We start from the raw sequence: 9111 nt of genomic DNA, 5'->3' as shown, positions 1-9111 counted from the left end.
ATGACATCACAAACGGTTATTTTGTACCCCCCTGAAGGGTGCCCCCCTCAGCGTAAGGATTTGCCCTATTTTATTACTACATCATTGCTCCCACACAAGTTCCCATCACAGGTATCTATCAGTGCTGACATTCTTACACCAGCGAGGGATTCTCAGGTGCGTGCACTCTTCTTCCCCATCCCAAAGATGCACTGAGCAGATCTGCCCCTCGGGGTTCCTCCTGCATCCCCCACCCAGGAGGCACCAAGCCCCAAGCTGGCAAAACCGTCAGATGCCAGCGGTGAGGAAGAGGAGGAGGCCTTCCTCATCAGCCTCTCCAAGTTCATGAAGGAGAGGCGCGCATCCAATCCCAGACCTCAACTTCAAGCACAGCGCATACCTGGCAGGGGCTTCTAGGACGGAGGATGTTCTGGGGATGGAGGAGCCTTTGGGACAAAGAGCTGGTGTGCACCGCATCTCACTGACTCCTTCCTTCTTTCCAGTTAACCTGTGCAAGATTTACAAAGCATGGAGAAGCTTAGAGCCTACGAGCTGGTAAGCAGGCAGCGTCCCCCATCCCATGGCTCTGTGCTCCAGGTTTGGGGAGGGTTCATCCATCTTCACACCGTCTGCCTCCGCAGGTAACAGGGAGATGGCTGTAGAAGAATGTGTACGATGAGCTGGGCAGCAGCCCCAGCAGCACCAGTGTGGGCAAGTGTGGACCCAGCAGCACTATGAGGGGTGGCGGTGTGGGGGAGAGGCACCGAGTGCCTCAGTTTGCCCCCTCCAAGGGGTTTAGTGGGACTGGGGCTCAGCGCTGTGACTCGCACCCCGCAGGCTGGTCCTCCTGTACAAGCAGCACCTGAAGGGCGAGGACGACAAGCCGCTGCCTCCCAGCAAACCCTGAAAGCAGCGTAAGGTCTCCAAGGGCACTGAGATGAGCGAGAAGAGCAGCAGGAGCTAGAAGGAGAAAGGCTGGGAGCAGGAGAGTGGCCAGGGGTGAACCTTGGGAACCACCCCACACCCTGCTCTGCCTCCCTGTATCCATCCCCCCACTGGGCACGTGGCGAGGGAGTTCTGGGAAGGATGAGGTCAAGACCAGAGTGGAGAACTGAGCTTCCGGAGGGAGAGCAGAGGGATGGGGCGGGTACACGACCCAGCTTGGCACCCACACCCCAAACCTGCTTTAGGTTGCAGGTGGCATCAGAGATGGCAAAGCTGGAGGTGGGAGCCACCCTTGAAGCCAGCAAGGAGGACCCAAAAGAGGCCTACAAGCAAGGCTGGCCACGGGAGCAATGTGCCAGCCCCACGGCCCTGGCACAGCCCCTCTGGGGGGTGTCCCAGCACTCGCTGCGCCCACAATGAAGCCTACAAGGGCCTCTTTGCCAGCTTTTACTCCAAAGGCAACCACCCCATCATGTCTCTGCTGGCCAAGAAGAAGCTGCTGGCCCAGGTGAGTGAGGCAGAGTGCACGCACTGCCACTAACACCACTGCACTGCCACTAACACCACTGCCTGGAGGGCAATGGGGTGGCGAGCAGCACTCACCCCAACCCAGAGCCCAGCCAGCTGGCAGCCAACCCCCACTTCAAGGAGCAGAGGAGCCCGGAGACACAAGGATTGAAGGATGCATCCAGGGGAGGCTGGAGTGAGGCAGGACCAGTCCACAGTGCATCCCCTGGCAGGACAGACAGACAGCCTTGCCCAAGAGCTGAGGATGGGGGCCCTGCACCCACTGTGTCCACGGCCTTCTGTCATGCATACTGCAATCAGCTGACACCCCTTTGGGGGATGCTTCTCCAACTTGAAGGATTTCTTGGAACCACAACCCGAGAACACGGAGGACGACTGGGAGAAGCCCAAGACCTGTGAACCAAAGCGTGGAGCAGAGAGAGCCCGCAGCCAGCCACCTCTGCTGCTGTCAAAGCCTGCTGGGTGCCCCCTGGGGCTGGCTTCGGCCCACTGACACAGAGCCACCAAGGACTGGCCAAACCCAAAGCCATCATTCCCAGACCCAGCTGTGCCATTCCACTCACCCCACTGCCTCAGCCCCAAACGTTTACAAGGGAGAGATGCTGCGCTTCCTGATGAACTTCAGCAACCCTCCAGAGCACCGAAAAAATCAGGCACCCCACCAAATCTCTCTCCATTATCCCTTTCGTCATCCCTGCTTTCCCCAGCCCTGCGATAGCCAGCTTGCACAGCCCTCCAACCCCAGGCTCCACCAACATCCCACAAGGGCTCACTGCAGCACCAGCTCTACCCCACAGCAACGTGGCACAGCCAGCACACCTACAGCACTCCACACACCTCCGCTTCCCACTGCAGCACCAAGCTGCTGCCTTGCTCTGGATCAGCCCTGGCCCCTCAGAGAGGCAGACAGTGGGATGTCGCAGCACTGGGATGCTGTCAGAGCTGCTGTGTCCCATGGCCAAAATGAGCTGGACCGTGTCATTTCTGAAAAAAGATAAAGGAGCAGAATGAGTTGCAGAGGTTTTCTTGCTAGAGATGCTGTGCCCCCGTGCGTGTGAAGCCAACGCACACACGCAGTGGATCTTCCCATCTTGCCATGCTGTGCCCAGGATGCTCTGCAGCTCCCTGGTACAAAGCCCCTGCTCCCTCCTACAAAACCACGCCATTTTAGTTCTGCAATATGCTGCCTTGTAGCAGGGGCTCCTGAGCTTATAAAGGGCTCAGGACAGCAGTGAGCATCCATGGGAAGCACACTGGCTGCTCCAAAATGGGTGCTGGAGAGTAGCATCCAAAATAAACCTCACCGGATGGTCCCAGCTTCACCTTAGCAGGTGTGTTTCCTGAGAGTTTCCTGCACAAACTCAGACTTACCTCTGCTTTTCTTTTCTGCATTGTTTTTGGCGTCTTTATTCCAGCCCAAGGGTTCACAGCTGTTTCCTGGAGCATCCATGCGTCCCAATGTGGGTGCCACAGGCTGAAATCAACGTGCAGTGATGGCACGGAGAGGCCTCCTTGCTCTGGAACCCACCACAGACAGACAGACAGACAGCACCTGGGATGTGATCTGTGGAGAGAAGAGGAGCACTCTTGGTGGAAGCCAGATGACCCAAGACCACTCCTGAGGAATCTGCAAACCAGCACAGAACTGCAGAGCACATCTCCAGCTGCTTTTTGCCTCTGCAAGCTCCCACTGAGCCACTGCAAATGACCCAAAATCTTTGCTGCAGCCTCAGGACTTATTTCTCTTGTGCCAGCTGCTCTCCACAACTGTGGGGTGTCCTGGGCACCCTGCTATGAGCTGTAAAATGGGAGGAGCAAAGAGATGCTCATCCCTAAAGGGGCACTTGCTCATCCACAAAAAGGGAAAAGAAACACAGCAGGCGCAGGGGTCAATCAGCTCTGAAGGACCACTTCTGCTCTTTCCATGGAAAGGAAAGGACTTGGGATAGAAAGCAGAAACAAAAACTTATCCCCAGGTCACTTTATGCTGCTCTAAGGGTTAGACCAGGTGAGAAGAGTTCCCCTGCTGCTGAAATAGGTCAGAGCAGCTTCATAAAGCATCGCAGACCCAGCCAGTTCTGCATCCTCCAGTGTGCACCGCAGAAAGGCATCACATGTGTGGCAGTGTCCAGGCACGTTTTGCCCCAAGAGCCCTGACACCAAAAGGCACAAAAGTGACTCCAGCACATAAGCGAGGACGTGGGCACAGGGCTCAAGACGTTCCTCAGAGACTGTGAGCAAGGGCGTGAGAGCAAAGTGAGAGATGCCGTGATCCTCAGGGTATCTCAGCCTCGCAGAGTAATTGTGACTACAGCCTGTGAGATACAGCTGGGCTGCTTAAGAACACTGAGCATCCACAGCTGACCCACACCGTTATGAGTCAGGCACACACTGATGTCCACAGCTCCCTCAGATGGAAGAGTAAAGCTCAGGCTCACCCAGGCTGTGTCTTTCCCTGAACTGCTCCCTTTGGCAGGGAAAGCTGGCAAAGCTGGGCCCATGGCCACCTCTGACCTCCTGAGCTGGTCGCAGGGTCCCTCAGTCAAGCGCAGGGCAGGAAGGAAGCTGAGACCCAGTCGGTTCCTTGCTGCTCACTCCCGTCAGAAAGGTCCACGCACTGCTTGGGAAGCACAATGGCTCCTGGGGAAAAGAGAAAGCAGGAACAGGCCATGCAGGTGGCTTGCAGGTGGCTGTCACCAGCAGAAGGCCAGATCCTTCCGCCTGATGTCTACTCCTCTTTCCAGTCCTGATGTGGCCCAGAGGATGCACAAGTATCGGTGCTTAGCAGCAGGACTCAGGGAAGGATCTGCAGAATCGGAGCTGATTCAACTCTCCAGCCTGGCAAAGGAGCAGAGCCGTAGGGCTGCCATGAGCTGCAGGACTGCCCTGCTGTCATTCGGGTGGTGAAGCTGAAACCAGCTGGCTGGCACAGCCCCATCTTGCTGACTTATCCACAGAACCCCAGGGAAAGAGAGACAGGCTCTGGGCTGAGAAGAGCTTGGGATGGTCCAGGAAAAGGGCGCAGCTCACAACTGTTGCTCAGCATCTCCAGAGGACCACTGCTCACCGTCAAGATGCTGTGAAGTCCAGTGCACGAGGCACTGGTGAGACAGGGAGGTCACAGTGAGTCCCCCAAAAGCTGGGCAACACCTGGAGGTGGCACGTGGACAGTTCAGAATGGGTGGTGCAGTGGAATTGCCAGGTCACAGCCTGAACCACTGCGTGAGCACACAAGTACCTCGAGCGGGGAGCCTTCCTCTCTCTCCATCTCAGCAGTGCTCCCAGCAGCACACATACAGTCAGTCTGCACAGCTCTCCCCCCCCAGCCCTCAGCCCCCTCTCACCTTTCAGCACACCACAGTTCAAACGCAGAAGGCTGCATTCCTCAGCTCACCGCTTTCTGCCAACCTGTTGCTGGGAGGGATGAGTCGATTCCTCTTTCTTTGATATCCTGTTCTATAGCTCCTCTATCTCAAATAAAGGCTCTGTCATCGCCTTGTTTGCTTTACAGGTGGGAAGGGGCAGAGGATGTCTGTAACAACCAGAATGATCAGTGCAGTGGAAGGAGGTGTAACCACAAAGGGACTGGCACAACAGAAGTGTGTTACAAGACAAAGTGCTCACCTGTCCCTGAAGATCCAGGCTCACAGGGAAAACTCCACAAGGGAGGGATCTCCAACCAGAGATCCTCGCCCACGCAGTCAGCCCTTCAGTGAGGTCTAGGAGAGGTGCAGCCAGGCTCCCCTCATTCCATCATACAACTGAACTGCCCTCACCTGTGCTCCCAGGGCTGACTGGGTCCTTTCCCCAGATGCTCCATCAGTGGATCAGGCTCTGACTCAACACTCACCAGAGAGCATTTCTCAACAAATAACAGCCAAAGGGGGAAAGGGTTATTCCCCTGCTGTTTCCCAGGCTGCCCGTAACAATCACATTCTGCTGTGCTGGTTGGCACAGCTGACAACAGGATCTTCTCACGAGCCAGTAGGACGAGGAAGTGCGCAGAGTTTTTGGAAATGTGCCTGCTGTCAGGGTGGGAGTTTGGGCCTGCCCCAGCACCATGCATTGCCACCACACGACACGGGAGGTGGCAAAGGTGTCGCAGCCAGTGGGAGAGCTGGTGGAGCAGGAGGAAGCTTGGATGCCTGGCAGGTGGAGGGGACATGAGGTAGCCTCATCCATCACAGCCATGGGCAGTGCAGACAGACAGCCATCGGACGTGGGTCTTCATGGGGCTGGCCGTGGTCACTGCGGAGAAGGGAAGAGCGTGGTCAGCAGTCATGGAGGCAGAGCAGAGTTGCAGGGTTTCAGGCTGCGCAAAATAACCTTTGTCTCATTTTGTCTTCAGAGTGACTCAAAAACCAACCCCAGCACTGTCACAGCCTGGGCAGAGCACGGCAAAGGAACCCTAAACCTGTCGGTTCCCTTCCTACACCCCTCAGATCACTCACAGAATCCCCTCTCCCTTCAGCAATCCCACCCTCTCCCCAGAGGCAAGGACCACAGGGCTCTTCCTTGGTCAAGAACTCCCCATCCACCTCTCAAAGCTCTTGCACAGCTCAGGCATCTTCAGCTCTGTCATACCAGCAGGTGGAGTCCATGCCCCCACTTGCCACAGCTTCGCAAGCTCTCACCTGCTTTTGCACTGCACACAACAAATTGCAACAGCGTCGCATGCCCCTACCTGCTTTTGTTTTGCAACATGCTAATAGCCTGCCTTTGCACTGCCCATGCCAGCCTGCCTCTGTGCCACACGCCCCACACACACGCCCCTTTTGCTGACCACTGCAGAAGGCGATAATGCTTGTGCATGGCAAAGAAGGTACCACTCCCTGCTGGATTGTCTGGTGGGCCAGGTATGCCGTGCTAACAGAGAGAAAAGAAGAAAAACAACTGAGAGATGGAGAAAGAAGGCCCTCACTAAACTAAGGATTTGGGGACTCTCTAACACACCTGTTGTCTCAGCTCAGTTCACAATTACTTCAAATGCACACAGCACCTGCAAAGAATCACGCTCCAACAAGGAAGGAAAACAAATCCGGGACGCAGTGAAGGGCTCCCAGCTCTCAGTGGGTGATGCCTGCTCTGTGTACAGAGCATGCAGATAAATACAGGGCAAAAATAAACAAGAGCAGAAGAAAAGAAGAAGAAGAAAGGATGCAGGTAAGAAAGAAGTGGGGAAGAATGAAAAGTGCAATAGAGAAAACGGTTGGATACAGGCAAGACAGCAAAGCAATGAGGAGATGAGCAGAAGAGGAGAGCAGAAGCATAAAAGAGAGGATGAAGGTAAGAAAGACGTGCAGACAAGGAGAAGAGCAGAAAGGGAGGGGAGCCAAGACAGGTAAGACAGAAAAACACAAGTGGAGAGCAGCTGAAGAGAAGAAGATGGGCAGAGAGGACACAGGCCAGGGAGAAGCGAAACAGAACAGAAGGGAGGAAGAGAGCACAGAAGAGCAGAGAAGGAAAAGAGCAGTAAAGAAGAAGAGCACACAGTGGTCAGAACAGAAGAACAGGAGAGCATTATATGTGCAAGGAGGATACAGTGAAGTCAGAAGAGCTGATGAGGAGAACGACAGGAGAAGAGAGGAGATGGGTAAGAAAAGCAGAAGAGGAGTACAGATGCAGGAGAGGGGTCAGGATAGAAGGAAGAAAGAACAGCAGATGAGCAGAAAAAGGAGGATAGCAGGAAGGGAGAAGAGCTGAAGAACAGGTGAGGAAGAGAGAAGAGGGAAGCACAGAAGAGGGAAGAGCAGAAAAGACAATGCTGTCTGCTGTCCTCGCTAGCAATGCCCCAAGACACGGCCAAAGCGAGGAGAAAAAGCCCATGATGTAAAGTTAGCCATGTTCTGGAGGCACACAGCACCAGTTCACAGCAACAAGCTCGGCATACGCTGCATGGGCCTTGACTCATTCCTGCACTGCTCTCAGCCCAATCAGGGCTGTCCCACCGAAATCACTCCTTTCCATTGTCACCTGTATAACTGCCCTACCACGGCTGCCACCACTTTCCAGAACTGGTAAGTAATGCTGGCAGTTTAAGTCCTTGGCCACGGGCTGGATAAACACGGTTTTGGGGGGTGACGACTGGCAATCACTTGGACAGATATCCTGAGTGGGAGGGGAAACCATTCCTGGGGTGAGAAGGCACTGCAGGGATGGCAAATCCCCACTGGGACGGGCAGACCCTTGGGAAGGAAGGGCACTGGGCTGCAAAATGCCCATCGATACGGTCACTGATCGTTGGGATGGGAACGACTGGGATGGGAAGGAGGTCTGGGTACGAAAAGTCAAAGCATGGCAAGCCAGGGGGAAAGGGGCTGAGCCCAAGGGTCACGGAACCCCCGTGGGGAAGGGGCTCCCCCAGAGGCCACTCTCCAGCTGCAGCAGCTCCCCCTGCTCTGACGCTCCAGCTGACCCCTGTGCCCCAGATCCCACTCCTGTGACCCGGATCTCACCCCAATGCCCCAGATCTCATTCCAGCGCCCCTTCTGGCATTTCCCCACAGAGAGATTCCCTCGAGGAGTGCTGACAGTGCCTCTGACACCCGACGCCATTCTCGCTGATGCGACTGCGCCGCCACCGGACCCCGCCTGGATGCAGCCCACCGTCCGCAGACCGATGCCGGTACCTCAACCCTTCCCTGTCCCCACTGCCACCCACCTGGCACCACAGCCCTCTGTCTGGCCCGGGGTTCCAGGTGCCTGGGGACAGGCAGCGCAGCTCCCACCCGGGGGGCCGCCCCCAGCTCCGGCTCAGCTGCAACCCGTAGGCCTGACCCCAGCTGCGGGGCTGCACTTACCAGTGCTGCTTCGCTCTCATGGGCAGAAAGCGGCATTGGCGGCACACTTGAAGTATTGATATGAAACCTGGTATTTCTGGGGGAAATATCATATTCCTGAAAAAGAAATCATATTTGCAAAGGAAATGCAAATGCAGCACATCCCTGCACCATCCCAGCACATCCCATCACATCTCATCACCTTCCAAGCACCATCCCAGCATTGCTCCAGCATATCCAATCACATCCCAGCACCATCCCAGCACCATCCAATCACAATCCTGGATGCCTACCTGTGCAACGTGGTTTAGGAAACCTGTTTTGGCAGGGGGAGTTGGTCTTGAGGATTTCTAGAGGTCCCTTCCAACCCCTACAATTCTGTGATTCTGCAATCCCTGCTCCATTCCAGCACATCCCATTACGTCCAGGGAGCATCCCAGCACCATCCCAATGCATATCACCACTTCCAAGCCCCATCCTACCACCATCCCAGCAGCATCCCTGCTCCACCCCAATACCATCCCAGCAAATACCAGCACATCTCAGCACACCCCATCACCATCCCTGCTCCATTCCATCACCACCCGAGCACATATCAGCACTTCCCAGAATCATCCCAGCACCATTCCAGAACATCTCTGCATATCCAGGCATCAACCCAGCACATTTCTACACTTCCAAGCACCAACCCAGCATCTTTCCAGCACACCACAGCACATTCCATCAGCATCCCAGCACATCCCAGCACCATCCCATCACCATCACAGCACATGCCAGCACATCGCAGCAGCATTTCAACAGATCCCAGCACTTCCCTGCACATCTGGACACCATCCCAGCACATCTCAGCAGCATTCCAGCACATTCCAGCACCATCACTG

The 9111-nt window shown here is 55.6% G+C and overlaps 1 long non-coding RNA gene and 1 pseudogene across 1 annotated transcript; one reads left to right on the top strand and one right to left on the bottom strand.

Annotated features, from left to right (window-relative positions):
• On the top strand, nt 1-2946 carry LOC128072060 (AT-rich interactive domain-containing protein 5A-like; annotated as a pseudogene).
• A 68-nt stretch (nt 2947-3014) lies between these two features.
• LOC128072067 (uncharacterized) lies at nt 3015-6832 on the bottom strand. Its single transcript, XR_008202072.1, has 4 exons — nt 4797-6832; nt 4520-4602; nt 3967-4092; nt 3015-3079 (listed from the first exon to the last, which is right to left on the bottom strand). It is a non-coding gene; the product is annotated as an uncharacterized LOC128072067 (long non-coding RNA).
• Between the last annotated feature and the right edge of the window lie 2279 nt (nt 6833-9111).

Source organism: Tympanuchus pallidicinctus, unplaced genomic scaffold, assembly GCF_026119805.1.
Source record: "Tympanuchus pallidicinctus isolate F22 unplaced genomic scaffold, pur_lepc_1.0 scaffold68, whole genome shotgun sequence".
Classification (NCBI taxonomy): domain Eukaryota; kingdom Metazoa; phylum Chordata; class Aves; order Galliformes; family Phasianidae; genus Tympanuchus; species Tympanuchus pallidicinctus.
Note: the sequence above shows the minus strand (reverse complement) of the source record. Positions and strands in the feature narration are given on the sequence as shown.